Consider the following 26,614-nt stretch of genomic DNA (forward strand, 5'->3'; position numbering starts at 1 on the left):
TAAAAAAAAAAAAAAAAAAAAAAAAAATCAATCTACCACAGGCAAATATTTATCGTTTATCATCATCAACCTGGCAGAAGCAGAGAGGTTTTACATTATTTTAACGTTTTCCATTACTATTTCTCACTGTGTTTTTGCCTTATCGCTTGTAAGGCAGAAAAGCAGAGTGAAAAGAATGCCAATTTTGGGAATGCAGCCTTTTGTACCCTGGCTCTGCCACTTCTGGCCGTGTGACCCTGGGCAAGTTTCCTTTACACCTCAGTTTCCCCACTGTAATAGTAGTGTGTCCGGAATTGGTGGGTCCTTGGTCTCACTGACTTCAAGAATGAAGCCGCGGACCCTCGCAGTGAGTCTTATGGTTCTTAAAGGCGGCGTGTCCGGAGTTTGTTCCTTCTGATGTTCGGACGCGTTTGATGTTTCTTCCTTCTGGTGAGTTCGTGATCTCCCTGGCCTGGGGAGTGAAGCTGCAGATCTTCACCGTGAGTTACAGCTCATAAAGGCCGTGTGGACCCAAGAGTGACCAGCAGCAAAATTTATTGCAAAGAGCAAAAGAACAAAGCTTCCAGACTATGGAAGGTGACCCCAGCGAGTTGCCACTGCCAGCTTAGGCAGCCTACTTTTATTCCCTTATCTGGCCCCACCCACATCCTGCTGATTGGCCCATTTTACAGAGAGCTGATTGGTCCATTTTGACAGAGTGCTGATTGGTGCATTTGCAATCCTTTAGCTAGACACAAATGTTCTCCAAGTCCCCTCTAGATTAGCTAGACACAGAGCACTGATTGGTGTGTTTACAAACCTTGAGTTAGACACAGAGTGCTGATTGGTAAATTTTTACAATCCTTTAACTAGACATAAAAGTTCTCCAAGTCCCCACTAGATTAGCTAAACACAGAGCACTCATTGGTGCATTTACAAACCTTGAGCTAGACACAGGGTGCTGATTGGTGCATTTACAAACCTTTAGCTAGACATAAAAATTCTCCAAGTCCCCACTAGATTAGCTAGACACAGAGGATTGATTGGTGCATTTACAAACCTTGAGCTAGACACAGGGTGCTGATTGGTGCATTTACAAACCTTTAGCTAGACATAAAAATTCTCCAAGTCCCCACTAGACTAGCTAGACACAGAGGATTGATTGGTGCATTTACAAACCTTTAGCTAGACACAGAGTGCTGATTGGTGCATTTACAATCCTCCAGCTAGACATAAAAGTTCTCCAAGTCCCCACCACATCAGCTAGATACAAAGTGCTGATTGGTGCATCCACAAACCCCGAGCTAGACACAGAGTGCTGATTGGTAAATACACAATCCTCCAGCTAGATATAAAAGTTCTCCAAGTCCCCACTTGACTCAGGAGCCCAGCCGGCTTTGCCTAGTGGATCCATGCCAGGGCTGCAGGCGGAGCTGCCTGCCAGTCCCGTGCCACGTAGCTGCACTCCTCAGCCCTTGGGCGGTTGATGGGACAGGGCGCAGCAGAGCAGGGGGTGGTGCCTGTGGCGGAGGCTCGGGCTACTGGGGAGCCTCAGGCCACTTGGGAGCACACCGCGGGGTGGGCAGGGGGGCTCGGGCATGGCGGGCTGCAGGTCCCAGCCCTGCCCCGCGGGAAGATGGCTGAGGCCAGGCGAGAATTCCAGCGCAGTGCGGATGGGCCACCAGTGCTGGGGGACCCGCACTCCTCCGCAGCTGCTGGCACGGGTGCTAAGCCCCTCACTGTGCCGGCCGGCAGCTCGGAATGCGGGCCCCCGGAGCCCACGCCCACCTGGAACTTGCACTAGCCTGCCAGAGCTGCAGCCCTGGTTCCTGCCTGCGCCTCTTCCTCCACACCTCCCCGCAAGCAGAGGCAGCGGGCTGCGGCCTCAGCCAGCCCAGAGAGGGGCTCCCACAGTGCAGTGGCGGGATGAAGGGCTCCTCAAGTGTGGCCAGAGCGGACACTGAGGCCGAGGTGCTGAGAGCGAGTGAGGGCTGCTAGCACGTTGTCACCTCTCAGTAGGACGGCTCACAATTACGTAAGCCAGAACAAGTAAAAGTACTCAGCTCAACATCTGGCCTTAGCAGACCTCAAACCTTATTTAAATACCAATGTTTTGGCAAATAGTTGATTTGAATATGTTCAAAAGGGAGAAGAACAGATCCTATAACAGTAAACCTTCTTTGCAAAGAAAAATAGTTCCTTTACATAAAGAGCAAAGAACCAGTTCCTTATATGGAGTTTTGAGGACTGTGGTAGGCAGAAAAAGGGCCCCCAAAGATGTTCATCATATGCTAATCCCCAGAACCTGTGCTTATGTTGCCTTACAGGGAGATGGCATTATATCAAGGACCTGTAGATGGGAGATTACACTGCATTACCCTGCTTGGTCTAATCTAATCACATCAATCCTGAAAAGCAGAGAATCTTTCCCAGCTTTGGTGAGAGTATCAGTGTGATTGCAGAGAGACAAGGACTCGGCTGGACATTGGTGGCATTGCAACTGGAGAAAGGGGCATGAGCCTAGGAACACGGGTAGCCTCTAGAAGCTAGAAAAGGTAAGGAAACCGATTCTCCCTTCAAGCCTCCAGAAAGGAATAGACACCTTGATCTCCGCCAGTGAGACCCATAAGGGACCACTCACCTACAGAATTCAAAGAGAATAAATGTGTGTGGCTTTAGCTGCTAAGTTTGTGGCTGTTACAGCAGCAATAGAAGTAATCTTGTAGTATTTCTATTAGAGACTGACAATGAGGAAATAGAACAGTCACACTTGAAACCACTGAACTAGGAGGAAGAAACTCGGAAACTTAAGAGAGTATTAACCAGACATGGCCTCAAAAAACGGAAAGCTGTCCGGACACGGTGGCTCACAACTGTAATCAGAGCATTTTGAGAGACTGAGGCAGTAGGATGGCTTGAGGCCAGGACTTCAAGACCAGCCTGGGCAACATAGTAAGACTCGTGTCTCTCCAAAAAATAAAATTTTTAAAAAAAATTTAGCCAGGCGTGGTGGCACATGCCTGTAGCCCTAGCTACTCAAGAAGCTGAGGCAAGAGAATCACTTCAGTCCAGGAGTTGGAGGCTACAGTGAGCTATGATTGCACCACTGCACTCTAGCCTGGGTGACACAGCAAGACCCTGTCTCTAAAAAAAAAAAAAGAACAAATAAAACTTGAAAGTTGTGTTTGATTCTGCTTACAGAAGTAGAGAAAAGGCACTATGATAGAATAAGCAACTCATTATCATGAAAAACACTTTACAGGAAGAAAAATAATATCTTAACACATAGTATTACCAAGGATCCCCTACCTATACTTCTTAACAAGCTGGTACTAGGGGAAAGGCCATAGTAACAAAATCCTTTCACAGAAACTTTCTGCAGACTTCCTTTAACTGATGGCTACTCCAAACCTGCAGCTCTCTGATCACTCCCTTTCTTTCTTTCTTTTCTTTTTTCTTTCTCTCTCTTTCTTTTTCTTTTCTTTCTTTCTCTCCTTCTCTTTCTCTCTCTCTCTCTCTCTTTCTTTTTTTTTTTTCTTTGTAGAGGCAGGAGTCTTGCTTTGTTGCTCAGGCTGGTCTCAAACTCCTGGGCTCAAGCAATCCTCCCATCTCAGCCTCTGAGAGTGCTGGGATTACAGGCACAAGCCACTACACCCAATCTCTACTTTTTCTTAAGATAACATTGACAATAATGTAATAAGCTCTAGTGGTGTGTGGACACACACACATTCAGAGTCCCAATTTGTTGACCTGCATGAGACCATAAACTGTGCTAAGAGGAAAAAAAAAATGTCCACAGAAAGACTGATTTTAAAAGATGAACTCTAAAAGAGCATAATGACCAAACGGTACCTCAAAATCAGGCACACACCTAGGAATCTTTTTAAGGATAGACTAAAGAAACTAAAGTAGCTGAGTGTGCAGAACCCAGCCACACAGGCACACTAGTAGAACCCTCCAAGTGTAGGAGAGGCTAAGTGATGCATCGCTTTTCAGATGAGAAATCAGAATCACTAAGCACAGAATCAGCCCACATGAAGACAGCCAGCTAAGTGCAGAAGCCTCACCTGCCACAGTCGGAGTTCACTCACGATGCCATGCTGCCTGGACAGCTCATCTCGTGACTCCAGCACGCCAGGCCTGGAGCTTCCATCCTGCACCCATGAGAGCTCCATGACACTCCTTTCTTTATTGGAGCTACATGTTTCTTTTTTTATTTTGGGGGTGTTGATTTGGAACAAGCCTGGGGGGAGGGAAAAACCTTTCCCTTGAAGGAGCTCACTGGACATAAGAATTGCGAAGGAGGAATGGTGAACCTATAAAAGTTGATCGTACTTACCCAGGAGAATTACATTTGTGTGTAATGTACAGTGAAGACTGCCCAATAACTGTCATCTTTAAACCTGCCAAGCATAATAGCTAAAAATCAAATAAAGGAAGAAGGTAACATTCTTAGTCACAGAGACTAGAACTTTTTTACAGAGGGAAGGCAATCAAGATGAACAGAGGGGCTTGAAGCAGTGTTTGCAAAGGTCTTACACAGGACTGGGGACATGGCATGATGAAGATTACTGGGGGAAGGGAATAGAGGGAAACTCCTCTTCCCTGCCATATCCTCACCAGGTGGGGCCTCTAACCCTAGGTACTCTAAAAAATTACAGGAAAGGGGAGGAAGGAAGTATACCAAACAGAAATACTAAGAAAGGTGCCAAAGGAAAACAGAGAAATCACACACAGCATGAGGCAGAGACGGTGCTTTCTCTTTGCATCCAAGAAAGAATCGGTCATTTAGAAAACTCCTCACCGGCATGGATGCTTGTAAATAACAAACTGGAGGTGAAAATAACAGATGGTTTAAAAAAAAAAAAAAAAAAAAAAAAAAAGCAGCTGCAAGAAGACTGATACCAAACTCCCTTATGCTGAAAGGTAGTGGTTACACACTGAACGTGTAGACAGAATTTGGCCCTGCTTGTGGCAGTGTGTAAACACCTAGCCACGTCCCCGGGGCACTGTGCAAGGAACCACAGAAGGCGGTGAGCCTGGTCATCTTCTCTACTCTTTGAATCTCAATGAATCTCAATTTCGCAAGGGAAAAAATAGCTTCACTAAAGGAAAGCAGGTTATTTCAGGGCTGAAAGTAAGGACCAAGGTTTTTTATTTCTAAACATACAAAGATAAACATCCCCAAAGAGAGTAACAATAAAGGGCTGATTCTTCTTAGTTAAGCTTTTCAGCTGTCTGCTAAAGAGAGTCTACCGGCAAGGGCAAAAACAACCTGAATGTGTTCTCAACCTTCTTTTTAATTTAATAAGGGAATTTCATTTAATTTATGTTACACCTCTTTTGCCACATGTATAGGATTAAGCAACATTAGGAACGGAACAGATCTTTGGAGTGCATTCAATCCCCTCTTACTTCTCAACCTAACAACTGAGGCCCAAAGTGGTCACCAAACTACACCATTAAAGCGTGAAGTTCAAACAGGAGTGGGTGGGTGGCACATGTTCCCTCAAGGGCCAGCCACAAAAATCACAAAGGGATGCAAATAAGTGAGGCTGTTATTATTCTAGGGATAACCTTGAAGTGCTGGCATTTTAAAAAGTAAACCTATTGCAAGCACCAGTAGTTAACTCTTACTAGTAACAGAAGTACTTGGGTGTAACTCACTCCTGAGTTCACTTTGTCAGGAAACAGAGTGGAGAAATATTCCTTAGCCACTGCAGGGAGCCGCCCGAGCAAGGGTCAAGGTCCAGCAGGCATTAATGCCAGCCTGGCAGTGAAGGTGACAAAGAGACAGTGCTAGTTTACAAGACAAACTGCTCCCACCAAACCCAGCCACAATAGCTTATAACACTTGCCTGTCCTGATTTTTAAGACTGGGCAGAGTCCCGAGAGGAAAGCCCTGTTCCCATTCCAGAAGATTGTGTGTTTAGACAAAAGAACTGTGGGATTTTGAACAAATAAAGTGATTCCTCCAACCCCTCCCATGCACACACACAGCCCTGCAGATATGACAAAGTCAGGGAAGGATGCACTTAATTGCGGCCATGAAAAAAATAAATACAACAGTCCAAATGGGCAAACACACAGCACGAGTTCAAACTCCTCTAGCTGAGAACGTGGTTACAGAGCTAAGGCTCCTGGGACCCACCTTGGCAGCTTTCCAAGAGCTATTAGTTTGTATTAACACACAGTAAGAGAAGGTCTGATAAATTAAAAGTGAGATAATTTAGGAGGACATCTTTATACCCAGCACCAGCCCAGTGCACGGCACATGGCAGATGCTGGATAAATGCTCATCAGCAGCCAGCATCAGTCACAACTGTGGATGTTGACATAGGATGTAAAACAGTATAGGGATATGGCTTAGATTAGAGACTTTAAGGGTTGGAGAGGTCGTTACTTAATTTCAAAGAGAAATTTGAAAGTGTAGCCATCTTCTGGCTACTAAGAGTGATTCCATACTTCAAAGCAATTATTAACTTTAAAGGCAGCCTGGTAAAACCTGCACTGACAAGTCCCAAATGCTTATTTATTTCTCACCCTATCTTCTCAATTGTCACCCAGATAGCAATCCCCCCATATAAAATTATTTCCTCCCTTTTCTCAAGTATCATCTGAATTATAGCAGTCAAAACTACCCATCAACCTGTTCACCTGACACCAGGACCCTTCCCCAAACTTTGAAACACATCATAGGAAACCCCCAGAGGCAAAGCTAACAGCACACACTTTCCTGAGGCCTATTATAACAGCATCAACACAGAATGCCACCCCCAACCACTCCTCCTCCATGCCTCCTAGGACCAGGAGCCCATGACACACAAGGAGGAAGGAAGACAATGAGTCCCTACTGCACTTACGGCCTCTTGAGAAAGAGCAGAGCAGTCACCTGTCTGTATGACCCAGGGAAGGAGAGGACATAAACTTTCCAACCCAGATCTTACAGATGACTGCTCTTTGCAGTTTTCTACACATCTCTGCAGGGTACACTAGTCGCTGCCTGTCCCCTGCCAAAATTAATCCAGGGATGTCTCTGTAGTGACTTAGATCCTGAGACACATGGAACATTAGGGAAAAGTTGTGTCAAATGTCAGAGTTACAACTAGAATGGTTTCTGGGAACTCATACTTCCAAAGGCCTCCCTGTCAGCTAGGGTAATAGGGGAGTCTAGCATTTCAATGCTTTTGGAGGACAGCTGGGCAGAAGGTGGGTTATTTTAAAACAAAAAAAATTGAATGCGATGAGAGATACGTGAATTCCTGTGATCTCTTGAGGTCCCTTCCAGCTTCCAGATTCTACCAAAGAACATGGCATATGCATGTACATATGCACATACCTCTTTATAAGAATGTATACAGATGTGGGAATATATATAAATGAGTACTATATTCACACTTCCAAACACAAAGCACTTGAAATGCACACTGCTGAGGAGATCCAAAAGCCCATGAGCTGCTCTGCAGCAGCAGTTGGAGCATACGGTTGCCACCGGCAGATCTGGGCAGAGCCCTCCACCCCTCCTGCCATTGCAGTTCACCTTAAAACCAACTGGTGGCTGCTTGTGCAGGTGCAAACCCTGCAAAGCTCCATACCAGGACTGCAGATTCCTTTCTCCTAATGACTCCAGTCACGAGTGTCCCAGAGTGAGGAAGGCAGGCTGAAACAAAGGAGGAGATGAAAGAAAAAGCCCAAACCCTACACCCAGGCAGAGCCACCCCAGCAGAGGCAGATGCCAGACAGAGCAACTTCCTTCTCCTCTTCTCCCAGCCCTACAAAGGGTGAAACAGTCACCCTCTTGCCCCTCCTCCATCACCTTGCTTTTCAGGGCCTCTCCAGGTAAGGCTGACAACATGGGCATTTAAATGAGCATTTAAAAGCAGGGTGATGGAGGAGGGCAAGAGGAAAAAACTAAACTGGAAAAATCTAAAAAGCTCTCTAGAAAGGAGACCTTTGCGCTAGGCCGGGCACGGTGGGTCACGCCTGTAATCCCAGCACTTTGGGAGGCCGAGGCGGGTGGATCACCGGAGGTCAGGAGTACGAGACCAACCTGGCCAATATGGTGAAACCTCGTCTCTACTAAAAATGAAAAATTAGCCGGGTGTGGTGACGGGCGCCTGTAATCCCAGCTACTTGAGAGGCTGAGGCAGGAGAATCTCTTGAACCCGGTAAGCTGAGTTTGCAGTGAGCCGAGATCGCGCCATTGCACTCCAGCCTGGGCAACAAGAGCAAAACTCCATCTTTAAAAAAAAAAAAAAAAAAAGACAGGAGAGCTTTGCTCTAATCTTTACTGCCAAATAAATCTGAGGATGCCCATCTCAGCCCTGAACAATAGCAACAAAAATAATTTATAGGGAAGCAGTGGGGATGGGGGGAGGGGGGTGAAAATTCATTCACCACAGATCTCAGATGCTTTACCCTTCACGAAAAACTGTTCAGTGATTTTCTCGGAACAGACAAGGGAGTTCTGATGCAGCCACAAGGCTTAGGATGTGCATGACACAGAGATTAACACTGGGGAGTCTCTTGGACTAAAAACCAAGTTAATCAGGTCCTGACAATAAACTGGGGGTGGGGGTCAGTTCAACGACCTAGCTTCCCACGCGCATCTCCTTAGAATGGGATGCTACCTCTAACACTTTGGTCTGGGTGTGTTTACAAGGGCGATGTTGCCATCCACCTGAACCCCACATAAAACTGAGTTTGCCCCTCCCCAACTTCACAGACCCAGAAGTACTCAATCTCCCCTAACTGGGCCGCCAGAGCCAGGTGCAGATAGCGGCGGCCGCCCGGGGCCGGGCCTGGCAGTCGGTCCCGGGAGGGCCGGGCCCTAGACCGAATCCATCCACATCGCGCGGTTCCCGCAGCCCTGAGGAGCCAAGCACCCGCTCTGCGCTCCAAACGCCTCTGGACAATGCAAGCGCCACCCCCTTCCCTCTTCGGCTCTTCCGCGCGGCGGCTACAAAACCGCGGCTTTGTGTGTGACAGCAAGTGTATGCGCGAGCGTCCCTGGGCTCACACACCCCCTTGCACCCCGCCTGCTCGCCGCGCCAGGTCCGGGCACCAAGCGGGCGCACCGCGCGCGGTTCCACCAAGCTGAGAGCCGCGCTCCAGGCCTCTGGCCGCCCCGCCACGGGGAGCAGGGGCTAACACCCACGCCCCCAATCCCGGCTGCGGGGGCAGCCGGGGAGAGCAGTGCGCGTAGCTCAACTGAGGCGAGGCAGGGGCCAGGGGCGCGAAAGAGCCACAGGCGAGAGCGGCGCCTACGACTCTCTAGCCCCGCCGCCCCCAACTTTGCGAGCCGAGGGCCGGGAGTGGGCCGGGAGGGGGCCGGGGCGGCTCACGACTCGGCAGGAAGTTCCCAGGGCTGCACTGAGCATGCTCTCGGGGAGTGTGTGCGCGGGTGTGGGCTCTGCGCTCCCTGCAGCCTCCCAGACCCGGCAGCAGCGCTGAGCGCGCCGGCGGGATCGCGGACCCGCGGGCCGTCTCCTAACAGCCGGGGCGCCCCCGGGCCTTCTGGATCCTCTGGCCCGGAGCGCCGGCCCGCCGCATCCCTCCTCCCTAGGGGCTCGGGGCCAGCCTCCCTCCTTCTTCCTTCCTCCCTACTGGCCCCTGGCCGAGCCCGCCCAGTGCGCCAGGGTCCCGAGGACCCCGGCCCGGCCCACGCCTGCGGCGTGACCCCCACCGGGCTCCTCCGCGGTCCGAGCGCCCATCTGCCATCCCTGGCCGCTCGCCTCCAGCCCGCGCAACCAGAGCTTCCTTTGGACTGTCCCTAGGAATGCCTAGAAGTCCCCTCGTCACGGGGCCTGGGGGGGTTCAGCCTCCCCCGGGAGGGGCTGCCCGGGGCAGGTGGGCTCCTCAAGGCGCGTCCCCCGGCTGCACTCCGGCGTCCTGCAGAGCGGCCGGGGCCGGGGCATCCACTCAGGCGGCAGAGAAGCGACGGAAGGAAGCCCCCGACCGCGCCGACCCCGGTGCGGGCTCTCCTCGCCCGCGCCTGGTTCCCCGTGCCCCCCGCGGTACTCTCTGCGCGCATCACCCCGCGGGGATGACGAGCTCCCTCCGACGCGATCACCCCGATCCGGCAGCTCTTACCTCCTTGTTGGGCAGCAGCAGCAGCCGGGAGCACCCGCCGGCCGCCGTGCCCACGCGGCCCGAGGCGCGAGGTCGCGACGCCCCGAGCCTGCGGTGCGGCTACCTGGGCTGGATCGCGCCCGGGGCCGCCGCCGCCGCGGGAGCCGCAGGGCCGCCGCCGAGCGGGCCGCGGCAGGGACGGTCTGCAAACTACCAGCCCTGGCGGGGCCGCGCGCGGCGCGTCCACTCAGCCCCGAGACGCAGCAGAGACGCTCCTGTGGGAGCTCAGTCGACCAGGGCGGGAGTCTGTCCTCAATTTCTGGCAACCCTCCCCTAGCTGACCTCACCAACTTCTCCCCGCTTCTGGGCTCGCGGCTCTAGGAGGCAGAAATTCCGGCCGGGGACGTTTGGCAAACTCCCCGCCCCCGGCCGCGCGCTCAGCCAATTCGGAACGCCCCAGCTTCTCAGGGGCCGTCGGCAAACTCTCAACCCTGTCTAGGAGGACTTCTCCCAGCCACTCTGCTCCGCAGCCCAAGGGGAGAGAAATGAGCGAGCAGGACCTTCTGATCGCGGCCATAAATAATATTCTAACAAGGTCAGGGGCAGTGTGCCAATATAGATATGACAATGCATCCTCCGGAGTGGTGCAGTCCAAGCCCCAAAGGACAAGGGGCCTTCCAGCAGCGAAGCCCACTGATGGGGAGACTGTGGTCTCGACCATCTTAGGGGTGCAGGCAACTTTAATAAAACGCCCTGAGGCTCAGTTTCCTCTTTCGTAGAACGCATTACACAAAGCAGTATGTATACTGCCATTTGGTTTTTGTGACCTTGGGCAAGCCACTTAACCATTTGAATTCATCTTTATGAGCATAATAAATGCTGCTTCATGAGGTTATTGTGAAGATGATATGAAATATATGTGAAATACTTAGGGATATCTGGCACTTATAAATGAAATCCATTCTTCCTTCTCTGCCCTGCTCCCACTCCCGGATTTTAGGAACACTCTGGACGAGCTAGCTGAAAACTGCACTGTTGTAAATTCACAAATAAAACACATCCCGTGCCCTGAAGGCACCACAAAGAACATTGACTGACATGAGAGATTAAATCCAACCAAGCCCCAGGAGAGAGAATGCCACACATTTACATCGATAAGCATTATAGTTTCTTGTTAAGTAGTATCTGGAATGGAGGAAGAGTAGGCTATTGAGCTAGTGGTAGAATCCACAAGATCATAACCCCAGCAAGTTCCAGACCCCATAACCAGTCACTACATCCAGACCTCATAAGGATTCATGTTCGGTTTCCCCTGATCTGCCCTGCAGGACTTCACCCCTGCTTCGCTGTTCTCTCTGGGGTTTTATTTCTTGGACTTAGATCACCCCCACCCTAGTATGCACCCTCCCCACCAGAGGCATTTACAAACGAGGATCATGGAATTTTTAGACCCTAGAAATGATTCAGTCCCTTTCCTTCATTTTGTAAGTGAGCTCATAGCTGGTTGAGGTCTCCTGACCCCAGGACTTTAATAGGGCATATCCATAGCCTCTCCTGCACTGAGCAAGCTCGGGGCTTTGGGCACCTTATGTCAATCCTGTCTTCAAGTTTAGCTGGAGGAAATGGCTCTAACACTTCCTGACCAGATGAGCCCCAAATTATCAGCCACTTGGCTCCTCAGCTGTTAGAAACTGTCAAGTCAAGATACTCAAAAATCACAGGGAAATCTGCAAGGCCAGGATGACTAAGAAAAGACCTTTTGGTGAAATCCCAGTAATGTTCTGAGGCACGTATTTCCCTCAGTCCCTTGAGAGAAAATAGTATCTTTAGCTCTCCCCAAGCACCAGGAGGGAAATAGAATGGTGACATCTGGTGGCCGGGACTTGCTGTACTGGATACAGATCATGCAGATTCTAATCATAATAGATTGGATATGAAGTCAAGCTCCCATGGGTGGTTAATAATGGTACCACCTGGTTGCCTAGAGATTTCTGAAAGGCATCAATCATTTCAACTTTATGAACCCACTGCTATAGAGAATATTACAGACGGTTTTTGTTTCAGGATATTTTTTATAAAAAGTATATGTGTATACAGAGAAATTAAGTAAATTCGTTTGTATACACAAATATGCATTTTCCATATTTGTATTACATAGTCTATTTATTTATATAAATCATATACTTGCAATGCCTTTAAGAAAAAGTAATACTATCTAAATTGTTTTCCCCACAGTTAAGATTACAATTTTTATTATTAATTGCTAAAGGATACTGTTTATGGACATAAGGATTCTTATTAGGATGCAGCTGTATATTTCATCACATCCTGTCAAGAGACAGTTCATTACAAGCTTAGGAAGAAAATAACATAGCAGGATTTCAATAGTGAAAGCCCTGGCAGCTGTTGGCCAAGGTCGTGCATTCCTGGTGAACAGAGATTCATTTTTAGCATTTCCACCACTTGCAAACAATGGGTGTCAGGTTAGAAAAAGAAAGATATTTAGGACTATTTCACAACAATGCAACAGTGTCTGTTGGTATTGCTAAGTCTACTCTAACTGTATTGCTTCATTTCTTTTCATTTGTCTGTCACATGTATAGTACTTTAAATAATTGCTCAATTATAAGCATAGTAAACACAGCTTTTTACATATAATCAAGTATAGTCAGCCCTCCGTATCTGCGGATTTTGATCTGTGATTGATTGAATCTGAGGATTTAGGATCCTCCAAATCCATGCTTACAGAGGGCCAACTATATATTGTTTCTCAGCATCTCTTACTAAGCTGTATGTGAATTATATTTTAAAAATTCATGGAGCAGATTTTACTATACCTATTTCATAGAAAAAGAAGCCAAGACCTAGTAAAGGTAAGTAATATGCTTACTGATAGGCACTGTTGATAAGGATCAGAGCCAAGTTTGAATCCAAAGTTTGCCTGACTCTAAAGCCCAGAACCTTTCTATTACACCATGCTTCTCACCCCAGACAACCAGGAAGAAAGGAAGATCCATGCAGAAAGTACTGTGAATAATACAATAAATATTAAAGGGAATATTTAAGGTACCCTACATAGACCAGGTTTCTTGACCTATTCAAATTGCATGAAAATTATAGCAACAAAATAATAATTATGTAGTGAACCTTATAAATCTGGGACCCATGTGGTTCAGTCTTGGAACTGGTGTCTGTGAAATAAACAAATAAAATTGTTTTTCTGCCCAGGACCTGAACTCTAATGGCTTGAGGAATTATCCACTATATACTCTTGGTACAAGGTAAAACCTCTGATGGTAAAGGTGCTGACCAAATTTTTAGGGCAGCATTGCTAGTGGTAGTGCCCAGTGGCTGATGCCATAATGTTGATGATGTAAGCTGTGATGCCTGGCAGATAGTGAGCCAGGTGACAGTGTCTTCACCTTGCCAGATTTTAGGAGTTCTTTCTATATGCATTCTTCTGGCCTCCACCTTCTTCTTCTTTCTTCTTTCCTCCTTTTTTGAGACAGATTCTCACTCTTTTGCCCAGGCTGGAGTGCAGCGGCATGATCACAGCTCACTGGCAGCCTCGACCTTCTAGGCTCAAGTGATCCTCCCACCTCAGCCTCCCAAGTAGCTAGGACTACAGGTGCAAGCCATCATACCCAGCTAACTTTTTAATTATTTTACAGAGATGAGGGACTCTCTATTTTGCCCAGGCTGGTCTTGAACCCCTGGGCTCAAGTGATCTTCCTTAATTAGTCACAGTAAGTTTCTGTTGCTTGTGGTTAAGTAGCCTGACTGATACAAACATTTGAATTAACAGGCATAGATCCTAAGGGAAATAGATGAAATCAGGGATAGGTTATCTAGTCTGATTAAGGTTGAGGGTTGAGACAGGAGAATGGCATGAACCTGGGAGGCAGAGCTTGCAGTGAGCCGAGACTGGGCCACTGCATTCCAGAGCGAGACTCTGCCTCAAAAAAACAAAAAAAAAAACAAAAAAAAAAACTTAGGAAAAAGACTCTCACAATAAGACTGTGAGAGTAAGGCGATTGTTTTTTATGGAGCTGAATAGCTTTTTTTTTTTTTTTTTTTTTGAGACAGAGTCTTGCTCTGTCACCCAGATTTGGAGTGCAGTGGCATGCTCTTGGCTCACTGCAACCTCTGCCTCCCAGGTTTAAGCAATTCTCCTGCCTCAGCCTCCTGAGTAGCTGGGACTACAGGTGCATGCCACCACACCTGGCTAATTTTTTGTGTTTTTAATAGAGACGGGTTTTTACCATGTTAGCCAGGATGGTCTCCATCTCCTGACCTCGTGATCCACCCGCCTTGGCCTCCCAAAGTGCTGGGATTACAGGCATGAGCCACTGCACCCAGCCTGAACAGCTTTAAAAAAGAGAATTACGAGCTGAAACTCTTACATTCTCAGCTTAAGGTACCTATAAACCAGGGCTTTTCTATGACTTCTGAAACAGACAAGCAGAAAACCTTTTGATTTTTAGCAGGTGGAGGCCAAAATAAGTGAAAAAAAATCTCAACTATTAATCTTTTGGATTGCTGAATTGCAAAGTCACTTGCATTCATAGCCTAACCACTCTCTTATTTGAAACTAAAAGCATTGATTAGAACTCATTAGGACCCTGAGGATTACATGGAGTTACATAGGACAATTCAAATGACTTAATTTGATGTACTCCACACCCCTCAGGCCTTATGTTGTCTTCCTTTGCCAAATAAAGGCAGTCATGAGGTTTTTGCTGCTTTGATTGAGATCCTCTAATGACCTGGCTTGAGGGTGTTGCCTTGAAACTTTATGCCCTGTGCCAAATACTCCTCATTTTCTCTCACTACAAAGCCCAGCACACCTCAAAAGGCCAATTGGAAAGGCAAACTCTGAAGGAAAAGACTTACCCATCACAGAATGTGTGAGATTCTGCTAATTTATAAAAGCAAAAATCCAGGGAATACATGTGGAGAGAAATTCTGAGACTGCTAGACCAAGGAGGGAAGAATATAGCCTTAGATGAGGCCGAATGTATTGATACGGAGGCATTAGCAAAGTTCTAGACTCAATGTGTTCACTTGGGCAGTTGGGAGTAGTATTAATCATCTGCTTAGGTGCCTGCTGAAATCTAGACTCATGAGGACTGGTGTAAACAATAATGCTAGCTGGCATACATGTAACCCCTACTAGGTGCCAAGCACTTTTCAAAGTGCTGTCATACATCAAATTATCTAATCATAATAATAAACCTATGAGACAGGTAGTATCATCCTCATTTATAAAAGGGAAAACTGAGGCATATATAGGTTAAACAACTTCCCACATGCAGCTTGTAAGTGGTACAGCTGGGATTCAAATCAGATACCTGGTTCCAGAGTCTGAGCTTTTTAGGTCTATGCTAAGTTATATTTATGAAAGTGAGATGCCAGGGATACCTTGCTATGTGGAGGGAGAATCCAAGAATTTAAGAAAATGCTCTAATAGATGTATCAAGTGTTACCTACTTATCTACCTCAATGCTATGTTCTCTAAAATGCCCCAGAAGAAACATATTCACCTCAGCGCTGAGGAATCCACTGGTGAGGGGAATGCCAGCATTTTTGGAGAGCTCTGTAGTGGCTTTTCTCTGGAGGACAGACCTCTTAACAAAAAGTGTGGCCCTTGCTCAGTTTCCAAACGCGTTAGCCTCAAGCCCTTCCAATAAAAGAAAGAGTGGATATACTCGTGGCAGACACCATTGGACGGTCAACCTAAAGCCATTGCAAGTCCAATTTCCTTTGCTAAATCCTACTTTGGAGGCTGCAAAACCAGATATTTGCTTCCTCAGGCTCTACTCTAGTAGTGCGAGGGGATGAGGCAGCATGTGACCCAGTTCTGGCCAAAGGGAAGTCCACTGAGGGATTCTGTGAAAGATATTTTGTTTCCTTTAAAAACAAATGCAGAAGAAGCTAAGTGCTTAACTTGGACACCCCTGGACTTCCTGCCTTTGAATGAGGTCATGAAGTCTGGAACTGTAACAGCTGTCATTCAAACACAAGGTATAAGCCTAAACTGAAAGGCCACTTGGATAATGCGGTTCGGAAAGATGAAAGGAGCCTTGGTCTTTGAAGAACCATTCCTCTACCACTCTGTAGCTCCAGGCTTGTTGTTAAATGAGGGAAACAAATTCCTACTTGTTATGGTATTATTGTTCCACTTTTCTAACACCTATAGCCTAAACACATTTCTAAATGATCAAGTAACCTGTGAGGAAGGACCCCAGATAATACCACTGATATATACCATGTATCTTCCTTCCAACGATCAGAAGAAATTTCCAAACAGTACGTGTTCTTACCCTGTATTTCTTGCAAACTTGGAGGAGAATCCAAATACATGTACATTACTTACAGGAATACATTTTTTAAGTCGCTTTTCCCTTTCTTTATAAGCTGCACTGATCACATGGTACAGTTGCTCCAGAGCATCTAGTTCCATAAGTCTCCAGCTCCTTCCTTTCTCCTCTCTCCTTCCCCACTGCTTCTATGTTTATGATGTGGACTCCCCAGCCTCTCTCCAGCAAAACTGAGGAGGGAGGAGGGGGCACTTGTAACTACAAAATCCCTTTCAGTGACTTGCAATACTCTCGTATTAATAGTTGTTATTCCATCACACATAACCTTTCAACTACCTGTTGTTACTGTTGCTTATAATAAACGTTTCTGCACTTCCGATCCAATTACTCACTGACTTTTATTTTTAAAGTAAAGATGCTTTCTTTTGGAAGACAGATTGGTCCAGTACAAGGTCAACTCACATTTGAGAATGTCAAATGTTCACAAACTGCCTATTTAAAAAATACTGAGAATGCTTAAGACAATTTTTACATGTAAAAACGGGAGCAAGGTTTATTTCTACGGAAGATTGTATTAATGACCCTATATTACTTTTCAATTGCTGCTGTAGCAAATTACTTCAAACATAACAACTAAAAATAAGACAAATTTATTATGTCACAGTTCTGGAGGTCAGAAGTCTAGAATGAGTCTTAAGGAATAAAAATTGTCAGCAGACCTAAGTCTCTTCTGGACACCATAAGGGAGAATCTATTCCTTGCTTCTTCTAATTTCTAGAGCTGTGGTACTCACTGGATCCAGGCAGCATCTCTCCAATCTCTGGCTCTTTTTTTTTTGTGGGGGGGATGGAGTTTTGCTCTGTCGCCCAGGCTAGAGTGCCATGGTGCAATCTCAGCTCACTGCAACCTCTGCCTGCCAGGTTCAAGCAATTCTGCCTTAGCCTTCTGAGTAGCTGAGATTACAGGCACCCACCATCATGCCCGGCTAATTTCTGTATTTTTGTAGAGATGGGGTTTTACCATGTTGGCCAGACTGGTCTTGAACTCCTGACTTTAGGTGATCTGCCACCTCCACCTCCCAAAGTGCTGGGATTACAGGCATGAGCCACTGTGCCTGGCCAAATCTCTGCTTTTGTCATCACATTTTGGCCCTCTTCCTGCATTTTTTTTTTTTTTTTTTTTTTAAGTCAGAGTCTCACAGAGTCCAGCCCAGGCTGGAATGCAATGGAGCAATCTCGGCTCACTGCAATCTCTCCGCCTTCCAAGTTCAAGCAATTTTCCTGTCTCAGCCTCCTGAGTAGCTGGGATTACAGCTGTGCGCTGCCACACCCGGCTAATTTTTTGTAATTTTAGTAGAGATGGGGTTTCACTATGTTGGCCAGGCTGGTCTCAAACTCCTGACTTCGTGATCCACAGGCCTCAGCCTCCCAAAGTGCTGGGATTACAGGCATGAGCCATTGCACCCAGCCCTTCTTGCCCTCTTATAACGATTCTTTTGATATATTTAGGGTCTGCCTAGATAATCCAGGATAATTTCCCCATTTTAAGACCCTTGGCAACCATGTGCAAAGTCCTCTTTTTGCCATATAAAGTAATGTTCACAAGTTCCAGGGATTATGTCGGGAACATCTTTGGGGGATCATTATTTAGCTTACCACCATCTGCCCTCTGAATCCAAAAGATTCACATCCATTCCATGTCAAGCTACATTTGCCCCTTCTCAATATCCCCAAAAGTCTCAACCTATCATAACATCAATTCAAAGTTCAAATTCTCTTTGAATATTACCATTTCAAATGCCCCGAATTTATTCATCTAAATTATCTAAATAAAAAAATGGGTAAGACTCTGAGTACAATCCACCTTGGGGAAAAATTCCTCTGTCAGTGGACCCATAAAACTAGAAAATAAGTTATCTACTCCTAAAATACACTAGTGAGACAGGCACAGGATAACAGTTATAGACATTCCTATTCAAGAAGGCGAAAATGGAAGGAAGAAAGGAGTCTTCAGTCCCAAGCAATTTTGAAATCCAACTGTGAAAACTCCATTTCAAAAACTGAGATTAATTCTCTGTGACTCTTGGCTCAACACTTTGAGCCTGGAGCTCTATCCTCTGAATCATACTTCCTTTTTCATGAAGAGTGCACATGTTGTCATCTAAGTAGGTTTTTTTCTTATTTGTTTGTTTTTGTTTTTGAGATGGAGTCTCGCTCTGTCATGCAGGCTGGAGTGCAGTGGCATGATCTCAGTGCACTGAACCTCTGCCTCCTGGGTTCAAGCGATTCTCCTGCCTCAGCCTCCTGAGTAGCTGGGACTACAGGCATGCGCCACCATGCTCAGCTAATTTTTGTATTTTTAGTGCAGGTGGGGTTTTACCATGTTATCCAGGCTGGTCTTGAACTCCTGACCTCAAGCAATCCACCCACCACGGCCTCCCACAGTGCCGGGATTACAGGCATGAGCCATTGCGCCTGGCCCATCTAAGTAGTTTTATCAGCCTGTTTCCTCTCTGTATAATTTTGGGAGTCCAACAACCTTTTAAAATTTTTGTCTTCTTTTTGTCCCTTTCTGGCTAAGCTGGCAGTGTTGCTGCAAGTATAACATCATCAAGAATCTTGTGGGTCTCCTATGTATGTCACAGGGATTCACTCCATTAGATAAGAGGCTCTTCCACAGATCTTTCCTAGATAGTCCCATTAGACAGCTGAAAGAATCCATGAGTCATGTATTTAATCTCTTCAAAGAGCTCTCTGTGTGACAGAATACTGTGACATTTTGTTTCTTCTCAGACACTAGCAAAATGTTGTCTAGGCCAGGTGTGGTGGCTTACGCCTATAATTCTAGCACTTTGAGAAGCTGAGGCAGGAAGATCACTTGAGATCAGGAGTTCAAGATCAGCCTGGGCAACATAGTGAGACATCATCTCTACGAAAAAAAAATTTTAAAGTAACTGGGCATGGTGGCATGTGCCTGTAGTCCCAGCTACTTGGGTGGCTGAGGCAGGAGTATCGCTTGAGCCCAGGTGTTTGAGAATGCAGTGAGCCGTGATTGCACCATGGCAACCCAGCCTGGGCCACAGAGTAAGATACTGTCTCAGAAAAAAAAAAAAAAAAAAAAAAAAAAGCCATACTGTGGCTTTCTCACTAGAACACACTTTCCTGACAGTAAATCTCCTAATTTTATCCATTTTTGTAATCTGGATACGCTGAAAATTTACACAATCATTAAATACTGGTTCCTTTAGCTTAACAGTCCTTTCCTCAGTTTATCTCCTTCTTCTGACATTTGCTGTAAGTTATAAAGAATAGGCCGGGTTGTACCTTCAATACTTTGCTTGGAGCTATCCTCAGCTAAATACCCAAGTACATGGTTGACAAGTTCCTCATTCCACATAAATATATAACATGGTTCTGCTAACCTTTCCTGCCACTACTGAGAGGTGACAGTGTGCTGGCAGCCCTCACAGCCCTCGCTCGCTCTCAGCGCCTCCTCTGCCTGGGCTCCCACTTTGGCGGCACTTGAGGAGCCCTTCAGCCTGCCAATGCACTGTGGGAGCCCCTTCGTGGGCTGGCCGAGGCTGGAGCCGGCTCCCTCAGCTTGCGGGGAGGTGTGGAAGGAGAGGCGCAAGCTGGAACCAGGGCTGCGTGGGGTGCTTGTGGGCCAGCTGGAGTTCCGGGTGGGCGTGGACTTGGCAGGCCCTGTACTCGGAGCGGCCCACCAGCCCTGGGCAATGAGGGGCTGAGCACCTGGGCCAGCAGCTGCAGAGGGTGTGCTGAGTCCCCCAGCAGTGCCGGCCCACTGGCGCTGCACTCGATCTCTCACTGGGCCTTAGCTGCCTCCCCGTGGGGCAGGGCTGGGGACCTGCAGCCCGCCATGCCTGAGCCTCCCTCTCTGTGGGCTCCTGTGCAGCCGGAGCCTCCACGACGAGCGCTGCCCCGTGCTCCACAGCGCCCCGTCCCGTCGACCACCCAAGGGCTGAGGAGTGCGGGCGCACGGCTGGCAGGCAGCTTCACCTGCGGCCCCCATGGGGGATCCACTGGGTGAAGCCAGCTGGGCTTCTGACTCTGGTGGGGACTTGGAGAACCTTTATGTCTAGCTAAGGGATTGTAAATACACCAATCGGCACTCTGTATCTAGCTCAAGTTTTGTAAACACACCAATCAGCACCCTGTGTCTAGCTCAGGGTTTGTGAATGCACCAATTGACACTCTGCATCTAGCTACTGTGGTGGGGGCTTGGAGAACGTTTGTGTCCACACTCTGTATCTAGCTAATCTAGTGGGGAGGTGGAGAACTTTTGGGTGTAGCTCAGGGATTGTAAACGCACCAATCAGTGCCCTGTCAAAACAGACCACTCTGCTCTCTGTAAAATGGACCAATCAGCAGGATGTGGTTGGGGCCAGATAAGAGAATAAAAGCAGGCTACCGAGCCAGCAGTGGCAACCTGCTCGGGTCCCCTTCCACACTGTGGAAGCTTTGTTCTTTCTCTCTTTGCAATAAACCTTGCTGCTCCTCACTCTTTGGGTCCACGCTACCTTTATGAGCTGTAACACTCACCGCGAAGGTCTGCAGCTTCACTCCTGAAGCCAGAGACCACGAACCCACCGGGAGGAACGAACAACTCCAGACCTGCCGCCTTAAGAGCTGTAACACTCACTGCAAAGGTCCGCAGCTTCACTCCTGAGCCAGCGAGACCATGAACCCACCAGAAGGAAGAAACTCCGAATGCATCCGAACATCAGAAGGAACAAACTCCAGACACACCGCCTTTAAGAAGTGTAACACTCATCGCGAGGTTCCGCAGCTTCATTCTTGAAGTCAGTGAGACCAAGAACCCACCAATTCCGGACACACTATGTTACAGGATCCCCTTTCCTCTACTTTCCAATAATGTTCCCCATTTCCTCCTGAGTCCTCACCAGCAGAGTCTTTAATATCCATTTTTCTACCAACAGTCTGTTCAGTGCAAACTAGGCCTTTCTACCCGATTCCGGTGCCACTTCCACATTTGCAGGCATTTGTTGCATCAGCACCCCACTTCCTGATACCACAATCTGTACTAGTTTTCTACTGCCACGGTAACAAAGTTACCACAAACCTAGTGGATACTATTTGGTTTACATTTAAGGCAATAAAAACTTATTCTTTTATATTTCTGGATATCAGAAGCCTGAAATCAAGGTGTTGGCAGGGCTGCATTCATTCTTGAAGCTTCAGAGAAGATTCTGCTTCCTTGCCTTTTCCAGCTTCTGCAGGCTGTTCTCATTCCTTGGCTCATGACCTCAAATCATGTTGCCTTTTCTTCCTGCTTCTGCTGCCCCACATACTTCTTCTAACTCTGATCTCCTGTCTCCCTCTTAGAAGGACCCTTGGGATTACATTGGGCCCATCCAGAAAATCCAGGATAATCTCCCCATCCTTAATTTAATCACATTTGCAAAGCTCTTTTGCAAACCTAAAGTAAATTCACAGGTTCCAGAGATTAGGTTTTAGAGATTTTTGGAGTGCATTATTCAGCCTTCCACAAGCCCCAATTCTTCCCTCCTCCTTGGAACCATTACCTTTGGCATATAATTTTGCACTGCCCTCTCACTGTGGTGGGAGAGAAAGAGGGAGTGACTTGCATTGGCTAATAGAAAGAGGCAAAAGTGATGCCCTCCACGGATCTTTACAATTTCCTCCTGCTCCCTTGAACATTTCCATTGTTATAAGAAGGCATGGTTTCTTCAGTCTAGCCCTGTGGTCCCAAGAGATGGATTTGGGGTATCTGAAACAAAGCTGCCCAAACCAAACCCAGCTCAGAGCAGAGCTCCCAACTGCTCCACAGACAAAAGAGTAGGCAGATAGTCCCTGCAGCTAACCCTCAATTGTGTGAGAAATAAATGCTTATTGTTGAATGCCATTGACTTTTAGGGTGGTTTGTTATGTAGCAATATGATTCTTTTATTTCCAAAATAATTTTAAGGCTTAAGGGGAAACTACTAATGATCATTCAAGTGTTTAGAATAACCGGAGTCGTGTGAATTTACACACACACACACATGCACACACACCCTTCACCTTTCATTTTATAGTGTATCAGACTTAATTCTTAGTGTTTTATAAAAACTGCTTCCAAAGAAAATAACATCTGGCTGAAGCACAATGTTTCTGAACCACAGAAGAATCAAAGAAGGCAGAGATTAAAATAGAGGAGGCTGGGCGCGGTGGCTCACGCCTGTAATCCCAGCACTTTGGGAGGCCGAGGTGGGTGGATCATGAGGTCAGGAGTTAGAGACCAGCCTGACAAACATGGTGAAACCCCGTCTCTACTAAAAATACAAAAATTAGCTGGGCCTGGTGGCGTGCTCCCGTAATCCCAGCTACTCAGGAGGCTGAGACAGGAGAATTGTTTGAACCCGGGAGGTGGAAGTTGCACAAGCCAAGATCACACCATTGCACTCCAGTCTGGGCAACAGACTGAGACTACGTCTCAAAAAAAAAATAAATAAAATCAATAAATAAATAAAATAGAGGAACCACCTTTCTTAGAACATTACCAACAGAAGATTAACTTACAAGAGAGGATGCTTTGCTGAAACAGGCTTCCAACAGACTTCTGCAAAGAAAACCTTCAGGTATTATACATAGACTCTTCCCCCTGATTTACAAGCTCTGCAATTTAGATAGTTTCCCAAAATATGTTATTTGCAACACATTCTGTTCAGCAGTTTCTTAACCATTGTTGTTATTGTGTGTGTGTGTGTGTGTGTGTGTGTGTGTGTGTAGCAGTTGTGTGCTGACAGCTGATTGTACACACCTCTACCCAACTCATGTTCAGTGGTTCCGTGACATGAGGTTGATAGCTAGTAATGAGCCAAGGTGGGAGTACTTATACCATGGAAGTTTTGCTTCAGTTATGGATGTGTGCATTGGGTCATAATAAAAGTGTATTTCTTACACTGCGTCATGGTCAGAAGCTCTGAAAGCCATGGCTCTTGCAGTGATTGAGTAAACTTCAACTCCCTACAGTACTAACAATCTATTTGTGTAAAACCTTTCTGCCCTTGGAAGCAAGGCTTGACATAATAGCAAAGCAAATGGTAACACTACCCAAATTAATTTGGAAACAGAGGCATTTTTCTATGGATGTTTCTGCCATGAGTGTTCAGGTTTGTGTGTTCTCTTTGTCCTCTATGCAGCTGAAGGGGTGGGGTGGGGGTAATATTTCATTCTAATGTTTTAAGCTATGACTTCAAACTTATGGGAAAAAAATAGATATTCAATAATGGAAAAACAATGGGCATTTTGCTTGCACGACATGAAAAGATGATAGTGGTCCCTGCTGCCCTGTTCTCAGGCCATGACGAATGCCCCCACAGTGCCATTCTTGAGTGAGGTCGGGGACAGAAATTGGCTTTGAACCACTCTGGGGGCCTGTGTCTGCAGCCAGCAGACACTTGCACAGCAATATGAGAGACCTTATGCTCTAAAAAAATTCCCTAGCTCAGCTGGGCTGGGAACTAGTAGCAAATCAAGTTGGCATTCCTAATGAAGGTTAGAACAATCCCTGAGACAAACAAGAATCTTAAAATCTACTCCTGTGTGTGCAAACTTATGAGGAGGCTGAGATGCTGTTCTTTTAATTTCTCATATTTTGATTAAACATATCATATACATATATATTTTATTTTACTTTAAGTTCTGGGATACATGTGAACAATGTGCAGGTTTGTTACACACATATACATGTGCCATGGTGGTTTGCTGCACCTATCAACCCATCATCTAGGTTTTAAGCCCCACATGCATTAGGTGTTTGTCCTAATGCTTTCCCTCCCCTTTCCCCGCTCCTCCCAACAGGCCCCAGTGTGTGATGTTCGCCTCCCTGTATCCATGCGTTCTCATTGTTAACTCCCATTTATGAGTGAAAACATGCTGTGTTTGGTTTTGTGTTCCTGTGTTATTTTGCTGAGAATGATGGCTTCCAGCTTCATCCATGTCCCTGCAAAGGACATGAACTTATTCTTTTTTATGGCTGCATAGTATTCCATTGTGTATATATGCCACGTTTTCTTAATCTAGTCTATCATTGATCGGCATTTGGGTTGGTTCCAAGTCTTTGCTATTGTAAATAGTGCTGCAATAAACATACGTGTGCAGAAACACATCATATGTAAACAAACTCAACTTTTGCCATGGCTTTGTAACTTCCTCTGCATTTCAAGTCTCAGACATATTTAGACCATTGGTGCTTCTCCCCATCCATCTTACTTGAGTTCCCTGCTTTCATTGTAGAGCAGAGATTTGAGCAGGAGCACTAAGTAGATACTGATGTAAAAGGAATTTTCCTAGAGCTGTATAGTGTTAGCCATTGCCATAGATCTTAGTCAATCTCATTTCCTGCCCTCCCCCCCACACAATACATGTAGCATTAGCAAGACTTTAACCACAGCCTAACCTCCAGAACCTCATTATTTTATTTGATCAGTTAACTTTAGTCACTCTTGCCTGAATAGCTATGCAGATATGGTATCAAGTGGAACCTTTACCTACCTCCACAACGTCCAACCAGACTGATGTTACTCAGTCACTCCTATAAGGGAATATTGGAGGCCCACTGGTGTCAGAACTCCCAGGCAGCAACACTTAGCCAAGAAAGCACAAAAAGGTAACAACGACTGAAGTTCTAGTAGTAGTCATGGCTAATTCTACATACCAGGTATAATTCTGCTCACTTTAATTACAGTGTCACAACACTCCTATGAAATAGATGCTATTAACATCATTTTACAATGGAAGAAAACTCAGGTTAAGTAACTTGTTCAAGATTACAGAGCCATGGTGGCAAAGTCTAGATCCAAACTCAGAGAGCTTGGCCCTGCTGCTCAGGCTCCTAGCAAAATGGCATCACACTCCTAACTCCAAGCCCTTTCCACCTTCCTGCAGACTGGGTTCTAATTTGTGTGAGAGGCCCAGATATCCCTCCCCACCCTGCCCTTGACTACCTCTCCAGCCTCCCCTTTCCTTGAAGCCACCTCAATGTACACTGTCTGGAACTCTTGGTGCCCCGAAGTCGCAACACTGTTTGTGGATGCTTTTGCACAACTTCTTCCTTTCCACATGACCCCTCCAGGGAAAAGGAATGTCACTGACTCTGTCTGAAGTAATATTTTAAAAGATAATCATTTGTAAACTTTAGTATTTGACTTTTGTGGTAAAAAAAATGTTTTAACACCAGGCATGGTGGCTCACACCTATAATTCTAGCACTTCGGGAGGCTGAGGCGGGTAGATTACCTGAGCTCAGGAGTTCAAGACCAACCTGGGCAACATGGCAAAACTCTGTCTCTGTGAAAATACAAAGAATTAGCCAGGTGTGGTGGCAGGTGCCTGTAGTCCCAGCTACTCAGGAGGCTGAGGCTGGAGAATCGCTTGAACCCTGGAGGCAGAGGTTGCAGTGAGCTGAGATCATGCCAATGCACTCCAGCCTGGGTGACAGAGTAAGACACCGTCTCATAAAAAAAAAAGTTTCTTACTATGATTTTACAGTAGATTACAATATTCACTGTGGAATGATGCCAACTTGAAAGTCACTAAAATAACCATAATAGTCATGGTTTACATTTAGTTGCTTGATAAGCTCTCAACAATACTAAACTTTTCCTGACCCCTGTACTCCAGGAAAACAGCAACAGGTAAGAAATCCTCCTACTCTTTTGTTTTCTGAAATCCCTTACCCCTTTGTGTTCCACAAAACTGCTAGCTGCAAACAACCCTCCCCTCTACCAATAGATAAGACTTACCTCCATTCGTCCTGACAATTCCTTTATTTGCCTGATTTTATGAAATCCCAGATCCACTTCCTTTTCTTTGAGATTCCTCACTAAAGCATATTTTCCCTATTGCAATAGACTGAATTCAGTCGTCTCCTTTATTGTTCAGTTCATTTTGTCTTTGACAGTTTGGGGCCACGACTCAGGTCTGAGCCTTTCCCTTGGGCCCTCTGGTCCTCGGGTTTGCTTCCCTGACCACTGGCTGGAGGACTTGGTGGTGAGTCTGCCTCTCAAGTTTGGATTTGAGACTCTTGTCCATTGATGGCATGGTAAAAGTTGGATTTTGATTCTTTTTGAGTACTTGCATGATTTCTACTGTCAGCTTCTTTTGGTTTTATGGTCCGACAATTTGTAACCTCTGTAAATGGGTCGATAGCTCATGGAGATCCTGTCTCTGCTGGGGGAGGCACGACAATCTGCTTTGTTAC

At 46.4% G+C, this 26,614-nt stretch overlaps 1 protein-coding gene across 2 annotated transcripts in view; it reads right to left on the bottom strand.

Annotated features, from left to right (window-relative positions):
• Positions 1-10,432, bottom strand: part of MGAT5 (alpha-1,6-mannosylglycoprotein 6-beta-N-acetylglucosaminyltransferase) — a 325,140-nt gene extending 314,708 nt beyond the window's left edge. For both annotated transcript variants that reach the window (XM_012502528.2, XM_030800826.1), the window contains exon 1: positions 10,072-10,432. The gene's annotated coding sequence lies outside the window, so the exon portion shown is untranslated. The remainder of the gene's footprint in view (positions 1-10,071) is intronic.
• Between the last annotated feature and the right edge of the window lie 16,182 nt (positions 10,433-26,614).

The sequence above is a fragment of the Nomascus leucogenys genome, chromosome 20 (genome assembly GCF_006542625.1).
Source record: "Nomascus leucogenys isolate Asia chromosome 20, Asia_NLE_v1, whole genome shotgun sequence".
In the NCBI taxonomy this organism is placed as follows: domain Eukaryota; kingdom Metazoa; phylum Chordata; class Mammalia; order Primates; family Hylobatidae; genus Nomascus; species Nomascus leucogenys.